Below are 17,340 nucleotides of genomic sequence, written 5' to 3'. Positions count from 1 at the left end.
AAATACCCAGTGTAACCCCTGATCAAGTGGCCTCACGAGTTGTATCCCTTTCCAAAGCCCCAAGGGGGAAAGCACACTCAACTACCATCAAGAGGGCCCTTACAGCTTTTCGGTGGTCGTCCCAAACGCATCCTGAATTTTCCCACCCATTTTCAATGGACGGTTCGACGCAGCCATCAGCAGTCTGAAATGTGGCAAAGCCCCTGGCTTTGACGGCATCCATCCTGAGTTTTTCATACGTTCTGGGAGACACACAAGGAAGTGGCCTGGCAAATTCTTCTCGGACATACTTTCTAGAGGACATCTTCCAACAGAAATTTAAAAAGATAAAGTAATATCAGTTCTGAAACCCAGTAAACCGCAAGACAGAGTGGACAGTTATTGCCCAATTACCCTTTTGAGCTCATGCGACAAACTTTTGGAGAAACTAACCATAAACAGAATTGGCCCTATAATAGATGAATATCTGCCTGTAGAACAAGTGGGCTTTTGACAGAATCATAGCTGTGTTGATTAGGTGCTGAGCTACACTGAGGCTGGCTTCCAACAAGGTTTAAAAACTACAGCTGTATTTATTGACCTAACTGCAGCATATGACACAGTGTGGAGGGAGGGACTGCTATGTAAATTGTGTCACATCATCCCCTGTAAAAAACTGTATCGATTAGTCAACAATATGCCAAGTGACAGATCTTTCCAGATCAGAATGGGAGACAATGCAAGTAAGGTTAGAAGGCTAAACCACAGCATCCCACAGGGCTCTGTAATGGCACCCACATCTCAGACTTGCCAGTAACAAGGGGACAGAAATTTGGATATGCCAACTACTTGGCTCTAGCAGTGCAGGGAAGAAACATGGAGGTGTTGGATGGCCTCCCCTCAGAAGACCTTAAGATCCTGGGAAAATATTTTACTGACTGGAAGTTAATGCCCAGTATCAGCAAAATGGTGACTACATGCTTCCACCATAATAATAAACTAGCTAATGCAGCCCCAAAGGTCTATCTAAATAACAACCTTTTCCCTTAAAATCCCCATCGAAAATATCTGGGAGTAACTTTGGACCGGACTCTCTCTTATAAGTCACACCTCAAGAACAGGGCTGCAAAAATCAATACCAGGTACAACATACTCCAGAAACTGATAGGAACAAGATGGGGAGCTTCAGCCACTACTCTCAGAACATCAGCATTAGGACTGATGGAAAACTTTGAATAGGATCCGTACCCTCCGTGGCGTTTGTCAGGACTTAATGTCTAAACGGGGGCTAGCATCTACCCCACAGTGTGATTGCGGGTTCTTCTGTCAAACCATATACCACATGTTATCTGACTGCAAACTGAGGGCGTATACTGGCCCATGGTCTGACTTTTTCAACGAAGGTAACTCTGTCCTTGAATGGCTGGTCGAACTGGACATTGACATTTGATCTAGTTTCATTGTCATACAAGTCCATGTATTATTTGCCATATGCTAAATAAAATAAAAGAGCGCAGATAATACAGTGCAGGCAAGAAGACTGCCGCAAGTGGAAAAGCAGGGATTTGCAGGTCAGATTGTGAGCCTCCTTCCTTGTGTCTTGGGCTGCAATCCTATGCACAATTTCCTGGGAGCATGCCCTATTCTATGTTACGGGACTCTTCTGAGTAGGCACACAAAGCAGAATATATATAGTTGGCATCTCCCCCCCCCCCAAGACTTTGCCTTTATTCTTCCCTCCCCCACATCCTAGGCAGATGCAGCACAAGATGAAACAAAAGCAGACAGCTTTTGCTGCTGTCTCTCCTACTCAGTGCAAGCAAGGGGCAGAGGTAGCACCTTCAGTGCCACACACAAGGAGAGGGAGAGCTGTGACAAGTGTGGTGTGATGAACAGCTACGCTATTTCCTCTTTCTTGATCCTTGCAAAAAAGTCTGCTTTCCTTCATCCCCCACATCCTGATCAGGGAGGGGGCTGGCCTGCTGCAGCTCCTTTAATTCTTGGTTGCTACGGGTGCTCTCAAGTAAAACTCAAGTCCTCTCTCAAGTAAAACTCTCAAGTACTCTCAAACTCAAAAACTCAAAAACTCTCAAGTACTCTAAAGTAAAAATCTCAAGAACAGACAAAAGAAAATATTTCTTTACTCAGCGTGTGGTTGGTCTGTGCAACTCCTTGCCACGGGATGTGGTGTTGGCATCTGGCCTGGATGCCTTTAAAAGGGGATTGGACAAGCTTCTGGAGGAAAAATCCATTACGGGGTACAAGCCATGATGTGCATATGAAACCTCTTGGTTTTAGAAATGGGCTATGTCAGAATGCCAGATGCAAGGGAGGGCACCAGAATGAGGTCTCTTGTTATCTGGTGTGCTCCCTGGGGCATTTGGTGTGCCGCTGTGAGATACAGGAAGCTGGACTAGATGGGCCTATGGCCTGATCCAGTGGGCTGTTCTTATGTTCTTAAAAGAAACCTGGTGCAGATTAATGTTCGTAGCGTGGCCAAGAACACCAAAAATGCTGGAGAGAGATCTGGCATTTGTCAAATGAGTTGCAAACTCCCTTTGCGAGGGAAGAGGCTCATATGAAGTTTCCCTCCCTGGCCCTCAGAATGCCTGAAAACATCTCTTCCGGTTTTCCCTAAAAACCAAAAGTGCTGTTTTGGGGTCCTCTGAAGCTCTTAGAAGGCTTTTGAGGGTCAGCGAGGCCTCCCTGGCCCTCTGAGTGTGTCCTGTGACGTGCTGATTCTGAGGTATTTACTCCTGAACCTGTACATGGTGTGGGGTGGGGGAATGGAGTCCATTTGAGTGTGTGCTTCATTTCTTATGGCACGTATTGGTGTATCTTGCCCTAATGCCTTCATTATTTACTGCATGCCACTTTGGAGGCATCCTTGGTGGGAAAGCAGATACGTGGTTGGCAACCTTCAGTCTCGAAAGACTATGGTATAAGCCTACAGCACCTGGTATTCCCAAGTGGTCTCCCTTCCAAGTACTAACCAGGCCTGACCCTGCTTAGCTTCCAAGATCAGACAAGATCAGGGATGTGCAGGGTAACCGTTGAAAGCAGATAAATAAAAATTAAATTCAAAGTGATGTTTTGGTTGGTAGATATATTGGTTTAGTCATAATTAAAGGTGAATGCTAAAATGAATATAAAAATGTTGAGACATTTCAAAACACTATGAGCTTAAAAACACATTTAAATAATGAAATGCTGCATAAACAATGAAAGCTTTGGGAGTATAGCAGGTATGGAACATACTGTATCTGCTTACACCTTTCAAAAGCCTGAGTAATGATGAGAAGCATGAACTGTACGACACAGACCAGTGCAATGGCGTCAGCCCAAACTGCTCACCAGTTCTCCAACTGGCACAAGAGTCTAAAACGTCTTAACTGAGAAATGGGGTCAAAATGGTCAAATCTGGTTCTCAAAATAACTTGAAGCAAGTTCAAAGAAAAATAGGGATCACCATTGGTGTTCTATTTATAACATAGGTTCCTGAACACGTCTAAACTGGCATAGAGACATCAGCAGGATTACTTGTTGGCAACCTTAAGTCTCGAGAGACTATGGTATTGCGCTCTGAAAGGTGGTTTTGGAACATCGTCTAGTGTGGCTGAAAAGGCCAATTTGGGAGTGACAATCCCTTCCACAACGGGAGCAAGTGCATTCTGTCCCTGGTCTGTCTCCCTGGCTATGGGCCTTCCTTCTTTGCCTCTTGTTGGCCAAGTGTCTGTTGGCCAAGTGTCTCTTCAAACTGGGAAAGGCCATGCTGCACAGCCTGCCTCCAAGCGGGACGCTCAGAGGCCAGGGTTTCCCACTTGTTAAGGTCCACTCCTAAGGCCTTCAGATCCCTCTTGCAGATGTCCTTGTATTGCAGCTGTGCTCTACCTGTAGGGCGCTTTCCTTGCACGAGTTCTCCATAGAGGAGATCCTTTGGAATCCGGCCATCATCCATTCTCACCACATGACCGAGCCAACGCAGGTGTCTCTGTTTCAGCAGTGCATACATGCTAGGGATTCCAGCACGTTCCAGGACTGTGTTGTTTGGAACTTTGTCCTGCCAGGTGATGCAGAGAATGCGCCGGAGGCAGCACATGTGGAAAGCGTTCAGTTTCCTCTCCTGTTGTGAGCGAAGAGTCCATGACTCGCTGCAGTACAGAAGTGTACTCAGGACGCAAGCTCTGTAGACCTGGATCTTGGTATGTTCCGTCAGCTTCTTGTTGGACCAGACTCTCTTTGTGAGTCTGGAAAACGTGGTAGCTGCTTTACCAATGCGTTTGTTTAGTTTGGTATCGAGAGAAAGAGTGTCAGAGATCGTTGAGCCAAGGTACACAAAGTCATGGACAACCTCCAGTTCAGGCGCAGAGATTGTAGTGCAGGGAGGTGAGTCCACATCCTGAACCATGACCTGTGTTTTCTTGAGGCTGATCGTCAGTCCAAAATCTTGGCAGGCCTTGCTAAAACGATCCATGAGCTGCTGGAGATCTTTGGCAGAGTGGGTAGTGACAGCTGCATCGTCGGCAAAGAGGAAGTCACACAGACATTTCAGCTGGACTTTGGACTTTGCTCTCAGTCTGGAGAGGTTGAAGAGCTTTCCGTCTGATCTGGTCCAGAGATAGATGCCTTCTGTTGCGGTTCCAAAGGCATGCTTCAGCAGGACAGCGAAGAAAATCCCAAACAAGGTTGGTGCAAGAACACAGCCCTGCTTCACGCCGCTTCGGATGTCAAAGGGGTCTGATGTGGAGCCATCAAAGACAACAGTGCTCTTCATGTCCTTGTGGAAGGATCTGATGATGCTGAGGAGCCTGGGTGGACATCCAATCTTGGGGAGAATCTTGAAGAGGCCATCCCTGCTAACCAGGTCGAAGGCCTTCATGAGATCTATGAAGGCTATAAAGAGTGGCTGTCGCTGTTCCCTGCATTTCTCCTGCAGTTGTCTAAGGGAGAATACCATATCAGTGGTGGACCTGTTGGCTCGGAATCCGCACTGTGATTCTGGATAAACGCTCTCTGTAAGTACCTGGAGCCTCTTTAGTGCAACTCGGGCAAACAACTTTCCTACAACGCTAAGGAGAGAGATGCCACGGTAGTTATTGAAGTCACCCCTGTCACCTTTGTTCTTGTACAGCGTGATGATGTTTGCATCCCTCATGTCTTGAGGTACTCCACCTTCTCTCCAGCAGAGACAGAGGATTTCATGCAGCTCAGTGACGATGATCTCTTTGCAGCACTTTAGGACTTCAGCAGGGATGCTGTCTTTTCCAGGTGCCTTGCCAAAGGCAAGGGAGTCCAGGGCCACGTGCTTCTAGGGTTGGTTCACTGTCAAGCTCCTCCAGCACAGGCAGGCACTCAATGTTGTTCAGCGCTTCTTCGGTGACTACATTTTCTCTGGAATATAGCTCAGAGTCGTGCTGCACCCAGCGTTCCATCTGCTGCGTCCGATCCTGGATGACCTCGCCTGTGACAGACTTCAGAGGGGCAATTTTCTTCTGTGTTGGACCTAGGGCCTGCTTGATACCATCATACATCCCCTTGATGTTGCCTGTGTCAGCTGCTATCTGTATCTCGGAACAGAGCTGGAGCCAGTAGTCGTTAGCACATCTCCTGGCAGTCTGCTGGACTTTGCTGCGAGTAGCTCAGAGGACCTGCAGGTTGCGCTCACTGGGACAGGCCTTGTATGCTGCTTGAGCTCTCCTCTTTTCCTCAATGACTGGTGTCAACTCCTCAGAGTGGGCTTCAAACCAGTCTGCCGTCTTGTTGGTCTTCTTGCCAAATATGGACAAGGTGTTGTTGTAAACGGCATTCTTGAAATGTTCCCATCTGTTGGATGCATTTGCATCGACCGGGCCTGGAAGAGATTCCTCAAGCGCTCATGCAACTTCCTCCCCTTTTCTCTGATCCCGGGTCTTGCTGGTATCAATGCGAGGTCTTCCTTCCTTTTTCGTGTGGTACAGTAGCTTTGTTTGCAGTTTCACTCTGCTGCACACCAGGGAATGGTCGGTGTCGCAAGCAGCACCCTGAGAGCTGCGCATGATCTTGATGCTGGGAAGGCTGGAGCTTCTGGTGAGAATCAGGTCAAGCTGGTGCCAGTGCTTTGATCTTGGGTGTCTCCAGGAGACTCTATGTTGGGGCTTCGTGTTGAAGAACGTGTTGCTGACACAGAGACCGTGAAGACAGCAAAACTCTAGCAGGCGTTGGCCATTTTCGTTCATCTTCCCAGTGCCGAACTGACCTAAGCAAGTGGGCCAGGAACTGTTATCAGCACCAACTCTAGCATTGAAATCGCCGAGGATGAACAATGGCTCTTTTACAGGGATCTTCTTGATAGTGGTGGCCAGGTCATCATAGAATTTGTCTTTGGCTTCTGCTGGAGACGACAGAGTCGGTGCACAAGCACTGATGAAAGTGACAGGTCCTGCTGATGACTAGAGCTGCAGGGACAAAATTCTTTCACTTCCCACAGTAGGTGGGATGATGGATTTCAGCAGGGAATTTCTGACCGCAAAGCCAACACCATGTTCCCTGGTTTCGTTTGGTGGTTTTCCCTGCCAGAAAAATGAGAAATTTCTCTCCTTGACAGATCCGGAATCTGGCAGCCTAGTCTCTTGAAGGGCGACGATGTCCATCTGCAGTCTGCTCAGCTCCATGTCGATGACAGCTGTTTTGCGTGCGTCGTCTATTTCTTGCAGGTCATCAGAGAAGCCAGGTGTCATTGTCCTAACGTTCCAGGTGCCCAGCTTTAGGGCAGGAGTTTTCTGTTTTCTATTGCATGGTGCAGAGTTGTCGATCCGCTTGTCGGTTTTCACCCTAAACCCCACGCACCCCGTGAGGTTAACGGACTGTGGCGAGGCAACACCTTACTGGCTGGGGACTGCCCAGCTTAAGGCGGGCGGTAGCTGTCCAGTGAGATGCAATGATCTCTCCCACCGTCGGAAGCAGCCCCTGGCGTCACGCTCTATGCCAATCGAGCGAAGACTTATAACCGGTAACTGCTGCTTCCCGTGTTGTGCCGACACCGTATGGCGAAGTTGGAGTGTCCTCTCCAGTGTGCGAAGCCTGGGTAAAGAAGGTATGGAGGATAGGCTGTTACCCATGCAGCAAATCCCCCCTCTCCACGTCGCTGGAATGATCCAATGGAAAGGCAGAAGCAAATACAGTTGGTTCCAGCAGCGTCGCAGGAGTTGCCAGAGCATGACTGTGTTCAGCCCCAAACTGCCTCAGGGTCTCCAGCTCCTGATTTTGCCTCGAGGTTGACTCCTGAAGCCTTTTCCACAACTGGATGTAGCCACAAGGCAGTGGAGGTTTGAGATCAGAGTTTTCCTTCTCTTAAATGAGCTGCCTTTCCAGGCTGACGAGGCTTATCTACCCGTTTGTCTCACCACTGCTCCCTCTTCAATTTCCTGATACCCACAAACCCCTTTCTTGCCCCCCCCTGCATCCCTTTTGTCTCACCACTGGTCCTTCTCCAATTACCTGATACCCACAAGCCCCTCTTGCCCCTCCCCCTGCATCCCGTTTGTCTCACCACAGCTCCTTCTCCAATTTCCTGATACCCACAAGCCCCTCTTGCCCCTCCCCCTGCATCCCATTTGTCTCACCACTGCTCCTTCTCCAATTTCCTGATACGCACAAGCCCCTCTCTTGCCCCTCCCCCTGCATTCCATCTTAGTCTATCAACATAATTTGGTATCAATGTAGCAAGAGCCAAAGTGGAACCCCAACTAATTCCCAGAAAGAGGAGAGTAAATAAGCAATATTCTTCCAAATCTAAAACTACATAGTGAGCCAACTGGCAGAATAGTATCAAAAAGAGAAAAAGCAGACGTGTGTCTTGAAGAAATAGTTTTACTTTGATTGGTAGTTATAAGGGTCGAAGCTAAAGGCTCACAGAATAAGGTGAAGCCTTTGAATGGTTCTCCATGACCTGGGATGTTGCCAAAGGGTCCAGTAGTCAACCTCTTTGGATATCTTGTGCTTTCTAACTGGTCAGGTTGGCAGCTCTGAGGGAAAGTGGAGAAAAGCCTTCCAGGATTTGATCAGTGTGGGAGGGAGTTGTGCAGTGTGCAGGCAAGAGTGTCTTTTCTTTGGGTTTTGTTGTTTTTACCATGGTCATTTGTTTTCTTTCTCAACCCTCTGAAACAGCCATGCTACTAAACGAGATAGTAAAGCCCAAAGGACTTGCAGTACAATCCTACTCATGTCCTCTCAGAAGTCCCACTGCCTTCAATAGAACTTTCTCCAAAGTAAAAGCCTAATCCAGTACATGTCTACTCAGAAGCAAGTTCCATTATAGTCAAAGGGGCTTACTCCCACGTAGTTGTGGATAGGATTGCAGCCAGGCAGCCCAATCCTGAGCTGCCTGGTGTCCAGGGTTGCAACGGCACCAAAAAGAGCTACCACTGCATCCTGGGTGCAACCTGGACAGCAACAGCAGCGCCTCAGGAGAAGAGGACTTTCATTCTCTTCCCCCAGGTAAGGCGAGTCGCCCTGCAATGGGGCTAGTCGATTCTATGGTGACCCAAGGGTTGGCGTAGAATCAAGAGCCTCCGTGTTGGGCTGCTGGCCCTCCTGCCCCACTACCTCCCCAGTAAACCTCCTCCCCACCATCCCCCTCCTCCCCATCCTGGAACGCTACCAACAGCGCTGAGGGCCGCACATGTGTCTTACAGCGTATTTGTGACAGTGTGTGTTGGCAGTAAGCTGGCGTGCACTTTATAGGATCAATCCCTGTGTAGTATGGGGCTGCCAAATATTTATGGGCCCCAGGTGATGAATCACCTTCATATGCCTCTGTTGGGGCTTGGTGGCATTTCATATTGTACAACACATGCATATGGACAAGCGTGATCTTTTATAGCAGTGTTTCTCAAACGGTGTGTTGGGACCCACTGGTGGGTCACAAGCCAATTCTTGGTGGGTCGCAAAAAGTTTTGGAAACTTTTTTAAAAAACCAGCTTTGCAAGCACCTGTGTCAGATTTACAGGAAAAATAATAGCTGAAATGCTAACCTGCGGTATGAGGTAATCTTCACACCCCCAAATTAAAATGTCTCATTTTCCCATTTTCTCTAGTAATTGGCGTGTGAACCCAGTTTCAGCTTTTTTTTGTGGCCTGGAAGTCCCTAACCAAATATCTTGCTCTTCAGTCCAGCCTTCTGGGTACCCTGGAATGACGGTAAAGGTCTGAGTCCTTGAACTCCATTTCTAGAGAGGGTCGAGTACAGTGCTGCACAAACCGTGGCCCCTGGGCCAGATCTGGCATTCAGCCAAATCCTTTCCTCCCGTGACTGGCACTCACCATTCCAGAGCGCAGCAGGATTTCATGTCCCCAGATCGGGACAACGCGATGCTCTGGCAAGTCGCATCTTGGTGGACATCTGGGTGCAATGCCTGCTGGGGCATTGCACCACAAATGTGACTGGCCAGACCAGCCAATCTGGGGACAAGAATTCCTGCAGCGCTCAGGAGCTGAAAGTGCCAGTCATGCCAGGGACTGCATTCTGGGCATGCAGCGGATGCAAGTTGAGCACCGCTGGTCTAGCAAATACCCCCCACCCACCCACACACACACATGTACTACATGTAAGGTCTCTAGCAGCCTTGGGGCCAAAAGACCCGCACTATGAATTCTCTCCAGGTTTTCTTTCTTTTTCAGAACCAGTGAGTTGCGATGGATTTTCATTTTAAAAGGTGGGTCCTGGAGCTAAAAAGTCTGGGAAGCTGTTTTATACTATATAAAAGCTGGCAGATTCTGATGGTTTGTATTTAAATAGAAACCATCAAGAGATAATTCAGACATTGGAGTGTTACAGCCCAGTCCTGAGCTACCCTATGACCAGAGGAGCAGTGGTACCAAAATGGCAACGGCTACAACCTGAGCGCGCTGGGCAGCCTCCGACTGCTCATCAGGAAAAGGGGACATTTGTCCCCTTCCCCTGGGTAAGGGAGCAGGCCCCACAATGGGACTACTCAAGTTTGAGCTGTCTTTTTAGCCAGCAAAGAGTAGAAAGGCCCGACTCGGGTCGGGAGGCCTGATGTGTAGTTCTGGATCTAGTGCCAGAGAAGGGACAAAAACTGCACCCGTTCACGTATCCACTTTCTTCCAAAGGCAGCTTTCTCCATATGGAGGGCACCTGGGCACAGAGTCTGTGCTTGCTTGTCAGCACACAGTGGTGTAAGTTCCCATCACGTAAAATGAAAAGAGTTCAGACTTAATTAGTTGGCAAAAGAGTTGTTTAGTTTTCATAATAGCAGGAAGTTTTATCACACAGTTCCCTGAAGACGCCTTTCTCTTGGATGGAGGAATCTTATGTTGAGAACATTGTGTCTTCTCAAATGATTGAAGTGCTCCATCTTCATCTTTTCATCCAAAAGTTTTTTTTTTGTTCCTGGAATCTCGGGAGGCATCGTCACTCCTGTGCCGAGAAAAGGCTTTTGTCTTGGACTGCGCAATCGCTTTTCAAAGACATTGTGTCTTCTTACGTGATTGACATACTTCACATCAACCTTTAGCATCTGCCCTTTAGATGATGTATTAAGAGATTGCTGTACTGGAAACCTATAGTTAGACCATCGTCCTGCTTGATTCCAAAAAGTTCAAAAAGCAGAACGACACCCTCTAAAAAGAGCACATGAATCAGTAACAGTGCAGGTATTGCAAATCTGGTTGAACAGAAACATGGGAATCTTTTAGGGTAGAGGAAGAAGCAGAGGGCCAATGGCACTATGGTATCCACCAAGTATGTGGTGAGTAGCAATTCTCTAGTTCCTGGAAGAGATGACTGACAGATGGTGGAGGCCGACCGGTGCTATTCTCACGCAGTTTGAACCAATGGGAAGCGGTTCTGAGCTGTTGTCATAGCCCACTCTACTCCCAGCTGTACTGCAAATAAGTACCCTTCCACCCTCTACCAGTGACAACGGAAAACATTGACATAGTAGGCACAACAGAAACCTGTTGGAATGTGGAGAATCAGTGGGATACCGCAATCCCGGGATATAAACTCTACAGGAGGGACAGGCAGGGGCGTGTTGGAGGTGGGGTGGCTGTTTATGTTAAGGAAGGGATAGAATCCAGCAAAGTAGAGTTTGAAGGGGGGTTCGACTCCACTGTAGAACCTCTGTGGGTTAAATTACCAGGCCGGTGGAGCGATGTAATACTAGGGGCGTACTATCGTCCTCCAGACCAGAAATCGGGACCTTGAAATGAGGAAACAGATCAGGGAGGTGACAAGGAGGGACAGGGTTGTAATCATGGGGGACTTCAATTATCCTCATGTAGACTGGGTCAATTTGTGTTCCGGTCACGAAAAGGAGACTGGATTCCTTGACATGCTAAATGACTGCGCCTTAGAGCAGCTAGACATGGAGCCCACCAGAGGACAGGTGACTCTGGATTTAATATTGTGCAGTACTCAGGACCTGGTTAGAGATGTCAATGTTACGGAGCCATTGGGGAATAGTGATCATGCTGCGATCCGTTTCGACATGCACGTCGGGGGAAGAATACCAAGCAAATCTCTCACAAAAACCCTTGACTTCTGACGGGCGGACTTCCCTCAAATGAGGAGGCTGGTTAGAAGGAGATTGAAAGGGAGGGTAAAAAGAGTCCAATCTCTCCAGAGTGCATGACCCCTCCTGACCGAGGAATTAAGTCGGGTAAAGGTTAAAAGAGGTTTCAGACCTCATTGATGAATTAAAGATCAATAAGTCACCAGGACCTGATGGCATCCACCCAAGAGTTATTAAGGAATTGAAGAATGAAGTTGCTGATCTCTTGACTAAAATATGCAACTTGTCCCTGCAAACGGCCAAGGTGCCAGAAGACTGGAGGATAGCAAATGTCACACCTATCTTTAAAGAGGGAAAGAGGGGGAACCCGGGAAACTATAGGCCAGTCAGCCTAACATCTATACCAGGTAATATGGTGGAATGCCTCATCAAAGATGGAATCTCAAAACACATAGACGAACAGGCCTTGCTGAGGGAGAATCAGCATGACTTCTGTAAGGGTAAGTCTTGCCTCACAAACCTTATGGAATTCTTTGAAAAGGTCAACAGGCATGTGAATGTGGGAGAACCCGTAGACATTATATAACTGGACTTTCAGAAGGCGTTCGACACAGTCCCTCACCAAAGGCTACTGAAAAAACTCCACAGCGAATTAGAGGGCTGGTCCTCTCATGGACTGAGAACTGGTTGGAGACCAGGAAGCAGAGAGTGGGTGTCAATGGGCAATTTTCACAATGGAGAGAAGTGAAAAGCGGTGTGCCCCAAGGATCTGCCAGATGCAAGGGAGGGCACCAGAATGAGGTCTCTTGTTATCGGGTGTGCTCCCTGGGGCATTTGGTGGGCCGCTGTGAGATACAGGAAGCTGGACTAGATGGGCCTATGGCCTGATCCAGTGGGGCTGTTCTTATGTTCTTATGTAGAGGAGTAATCCGATGACCAGAAATGCAGCATATAAATACCAAGTTATTAATGGGTCACCCGCAGGAGCCAAGAAGGAATTTTTCCTTCAGTCTGAGTTTGCCCTTTGGAGCCAGCATGTTGGGGGTCGCATCCACTTAACATTAAATAGGGGTGGAATGTTGTACACTGTGCTGGAATTCCCTCCCTTTGGCCCCCACCTGTCAGGAACCTTCTTCTTCAGTGAAAGACCTTCCTATTGGTTGGCCTTTGCTGTTGAATCGCTTCCCCCTCCCTGTTGTTCTCTTGCCCTGGAGTTTGTTCTCAGTGCTTCTTCCCATAGATTCTGTGGATGATGTCTTGAATAAGCAGACAGATTATCCAAATCTTGCCCCAATGACTTCATTTCTTATTGTATGCCACTTTGGATGTGTCTTTGGTGGGAAAGCAGATGAATAAAGAAATTAAAATCCCGTGTCAAAGTTGTATTTTGACTTTGTTTTGAAATAGGTAGCAAGTGGCAGGGCTAGTACAGGGAATGTCTCTGGGGGCAGCGTTTCTGGCAAGAAAACCAGAAATGAATATTCAGTGGGGATGGGGTCTTCCTTGGACCTGTCTCCACTGTTCAGTGGGGTTGGTGGACAGTGAGCACAACTCCTTGGAGACCTGACTTGCACTTGACAAGCTCCCTGGCTGGGTATGGTGCAATATTGTGTTTCACAAAGAACTATTTATTATTCTGTTGCTCTTTCCAGAAGGAGCTTTGTGTATTTGCTAACAAATCAGATACATTGCGATCATCACATTGTGCTTCTTCCCAGAAGAATGCCGAGGCCCGCCCTCACCTTGCATGCATTACCCGTTCCCTTTAGAGGATAAATTGGAATCCTGCACCTGCCTAGAGGCACCTGGGACCTTCAGAGAGACTAGAGTCCTGCCTGATTCTCCTGGATAATCCCACCTCTGCAATTGGAGAAGATGAATAAGATTGTTCTCCTGGGCTTCTCTGCTCTGCTTTTTGGTGTTGTGGGTGAGTAAATGGGGGGGGGGGGGTGGCAGGGAAAAGCAGGTCATGCCTGGAATAGTCCAGATGTGTCTGCAAAGCATTTCCAGATCAAAAGATGCTTCAGAACATGTTTCCCATGAGGGAAGATTGTGTTGGGAGGGTGGCAAAGAGTACTGAGTTAACCCTGAGGCTCAGGGCCAGTCTTAGGAGCTGCAGGCCCAACTGGAAACATTTGTGGCAGAGACCCAGGTTCACAGCTGAGGTCTGTGTAATCTTAGAGATAGAAACAATATTTATTCTAGCCTTTATATCTCTGTGGTAGAATGGAATGCAGTTAAAATGCAGGCTTAAAAAGTGCATGTGAGTCAATGGAACAAATGGATCTAAGTACATTTTAAATATAAAATTGCAGGTAAGACAGCCATTTTCAACCATTGGTGTGCTGCAAATGGTTCGTAAGAATCCCTTCCGAGTTTGGGGGAGGGTAATTTATTAATAGGTCCATTGGGGGATGCGAGTCCCCCAGCAGCAGCGCAGTGTGCCTTGTCAATTGTCAAAAATCTGATGGTTTGCCTTGACAATTTTGTCAGTGTGCCGTGAGCTGAAAAAGGCTGAAAATCGCTGGACTAGAGTATATGATCCTAGCACAGGACCCCCTTAGGCACATGGCCCAATTGGCAGCAATTGGGTGAGGTGGGTGATAACGAAATAAAAATGCAAAACAACACTTTCTGTATTTCTCATTTTTGTTAAAAAACAAACAAACCTGAAATCTGTGAAAAAATACAATCATTTTAACCCATTTCTGCCCAGGCCATAGGCCACACATTTTATCCCTGTTGTGCATATACAACGCTGGGCAAAAATGGTTTAATTTGTTTTGATTGGTAGGGTGCCTGGGCAATGGCTGTGGCTTCATCTGCTGACACTATACCACCTATTTCACCTACCTAGTACACTTTTAAAGCAATTACAACGTATAATTACTGTATAATGTAAAGTTTGAATCAAAGACCCCTAAGACAGCTTATATTATATAAATAAATGGATAAACTAATAAGAGGCAGAAGTAGATGAGCAGTAGATTAGGAGATATAGTATGATAATGAGTAATGGTATATGGTATTTAGCACTCCTAAATATATGTTGAGAGCCAGGGTGGTGTAGTGGTTTGGGAGGTGGACTTAGACGTGGATGATCCAGGTTCAAATCCCCCCTCAGCCACAAAGCTTCCTGGGTGACCTTGGGCCAGTCACTTTCTCTCAGCCTCACCTACCTCACAGGGTTGTTGTGAGGACAAGAAAGAGGGGAGGAGCAGCTGTGTAAACTGCCCTCAGCTCTTTGGAGGAAGGGCAGTATAAAAACGTGACAAATAAAATAAATAAATAAATAAATATGTTTCTATGTCTGTGTATGCTAATTAAAAATAAATAAATAAATAAATACATAAATAAATAAATAAATAAATAAAAGAAATGGCAGAGAAAACAGCTGTTTTTAAAAAAGAAAATCCATTACCGTGCATTTTTTTCTGCTGTTTGATACCATGTTTGCTCACACCCTCCATACCTTTAGCCTTGCTCCTTAACTATCACCCCAATTCTAGTGAATAGCTGTTGTCTTGTCCTTCTTGTGCAATCTGTTCAAAATAGATGGTGAGTTTCTCAGGTGTAAAATGTCAGTGTAAGCGAGTGCAGTTGCTGTAAGCACATCCTACTGAAAGACACCATCAGCGATACCAGAGTTGTGTTGTGTTGTTGTGTCTGCCTTGATAGTATAATTATTTAACATTTTCAGCAGTTTTCTGGTGATCCTTGGGCAAAAACCATATGCTTTTCTTAACATGCTTGACAGCTTTGCCTCCCCCCATGTACCCAAAAAGACAGAGAGGAGTTTTCCTTTGTGTGGCTGTGGCAGGAGTGCCAGGGAGTCCACCGTCCACTATGGCTGCAGCTCCTTCCTCCCTTTGGCTGGCTCAGGGCCAGGGCATTCAGGAATTGCCCAGCAAGGAGGAGTACAAGCTGGTCTTGTTCCGTACCTGATCATCTGGTTCATCACAGGATGCCTACAGAGTCATGGGTGGGAGGGAGGGCGTAGGAGCGACAGTAGCAGGCCAGGTGAGGTGTGAACCCCTTTGGGAAAGTGCGCCTTTGGCATATGAGTGACCAGACACCACCTGCACTCTTGCCTGTAATCCTCAGTGTCTGATTTGACTTTTCAGGGTAGGGCTCCTTCCCTAGAAAAATCAAAAGGAAGAGAATAAAAGGAGTGTCAGGTCACTTATGAATGAGGCCCCCCAAACCTGCAGAGAAAGGCCTTGCAGAACCAGTAAGGGTGGCAGGCTGGCTTGGGCCATTTTGTATTCTTCTTTAATCATTAGGAAGCATAATACAAAAAAAGCCAAATCTAGGAGATGCTCACATTTCCATTCTGTCATGACACTCTCTCTCTTTCTTTCAGCACAGGGTCTTTGGTGCCGTGACACCAGGTATGAGGTTCCAGGACAGTATTATAGTGATTGCTATGCCTGTGGACAGGAACAATGTTACAGAAGGGCATTCTACGTAGGTATGCTATTGTTACCCCCAATCAGCAGGCTTAATGGAGTCAACTGGGATAGATGGGTTGGGACTTAGATGGGGCTGCCCTCCCTTCTTCCAACTCCCTTCTGTGATGTTTACGAATCCCCTCATTTCCAATTGCTTTCTTTTCCCTTTCAGGTGGCAGGCGCTCATCCTGGGATGCTGGCTGCACTCAGATGATTGATATCAATGAATGTAACAAAACAGTAACGGGTCAGGGTCTGGGTCAGGGTCAGGATCAGGGTCAAGATCAGGATCAGGATCAGGGTCAGGATCAGGATCAGGGTCAGGATCAGGATCAGGGTCAGGATCCGTATCCGTATCCGTATCCGTATCAGTATCAGCATGTTACAATGGTTACCAATTGCTGCAACACTAACAGATGTAATGATCGATTGCCCCCTGATTACTACTATGGAATAAGCTGGTCTTTCAAAAGGGCCCTGTCTGGACAAGAAAAGAAACGTGTCTAACTCAACTGTACTCTGATGCATTCCCTGCTCCTTCCAAATACACTCTCCTGTAACCAGCTTGAGGAACTCTGTGGCTGATTTCTTGCTGATCTGCTTCCTGATTTTTACATATCTTAAAAGCTCTTCAGTCTACTAAAAAAGCGCCTAAGGGGAGGGGGGGACATGACTGAGATGTAAATTATGCAGTGGGTGGATAGAGTGGGTAGAGGAATGTTGTTTTCCCTCTCCCAAAACACCAGAATCAGCGGACATCCACTACAACTGACTGTTGGGAGAATTAGAACAGACAAAAGAAACTATTTCTTTACCCAATTATTTAATTAATAAAATGCCTTAATTTTATGGCATTGCCTTGCCACAGGCTATTGTGCTGGTGTCCCACCAGGTGTTTCATGGAGCACATATGACAAAAAGAGGCCCGCAATTTGTTCTTCCCAATTGCTCCCATATGCCTCTTTCTCCTGTGTCACTCTGTGATTTTAAATAATAATAATAATAATAATAATAATAATAATAATAATAATAATAATAATAATAATAAAAGAGTGTGTGTGTATATGTATATGTATATACACACACACATTGCAATAACAACCAAAAATCAGCATTACTAATTATTCCAACTAGTAAAAACTACTTCTAGATAGTGGAAACTCCTAAGCATCTTTGGAGATCCTGGTTCCATCTAGTCGCACTAGAAACCATTGGCTGTTTTCCTACAGTACTTTCTGGTTTATCCTAGTTAGAACCATGACCTCCTAAGGAGGGTTTGTGTCACTCACTTCTAAGTTATGCTCAGTGCCTAACACTGTCAGCAAACACTGAGACTGCCATCCTATACTAGTCCTTGGGGGAGACGCATTAAACTCAGTGGGGACTCCTTTTGAATA

At 46.8% G+C, this 17,340-nt stretch overlaps 1 long non-coding RNA gene across 1 annotated transcript in view; it reads left to right on the top strand.

The window, feature by feature from the left end:
- The window catches only part of LOC136640542 (uncharacterized), a 72,150-nt gene extending 55,141 nt beyond the window's left edge, over positions 1 to 17,009 (top strand). The window contains exons 2-3 of the long non-coding RNA XR_010793800.1: positions 15,856 to 15,963; positions 16,116 to 17,009. This is a non-coding gene — a long non-coding RNA (uncharacterized lncRNA). The remainder of the gene's footprint in view (positions 1 to 15,855; positions 15,964 to 16,115) is intronic.
- The last annotated feature ends 331 nt before the right edge of the window (positions 17,010 to 17,340 follow it).

The sequence above is a fragment of the Tiliqua scincoides genome, chromosome 2 (assembly GCF_035046505.1).
Source record: "Tiliqua scincoides isolate rTilSci1 chromosome 2, rTilSci1.hap2, whole genome shotgun sequence".
Lineage (NCBI taxonomy): Eukaryota > Metazoa > Chordata > Lepidosauria > Squamata > Scincidae > Tiliqua > Tiliqua scincoides.
Note: the sequence above shows the minus strand (reverse complement) of the source record. Positions and strands in the feature narration are given on the sequence as shown.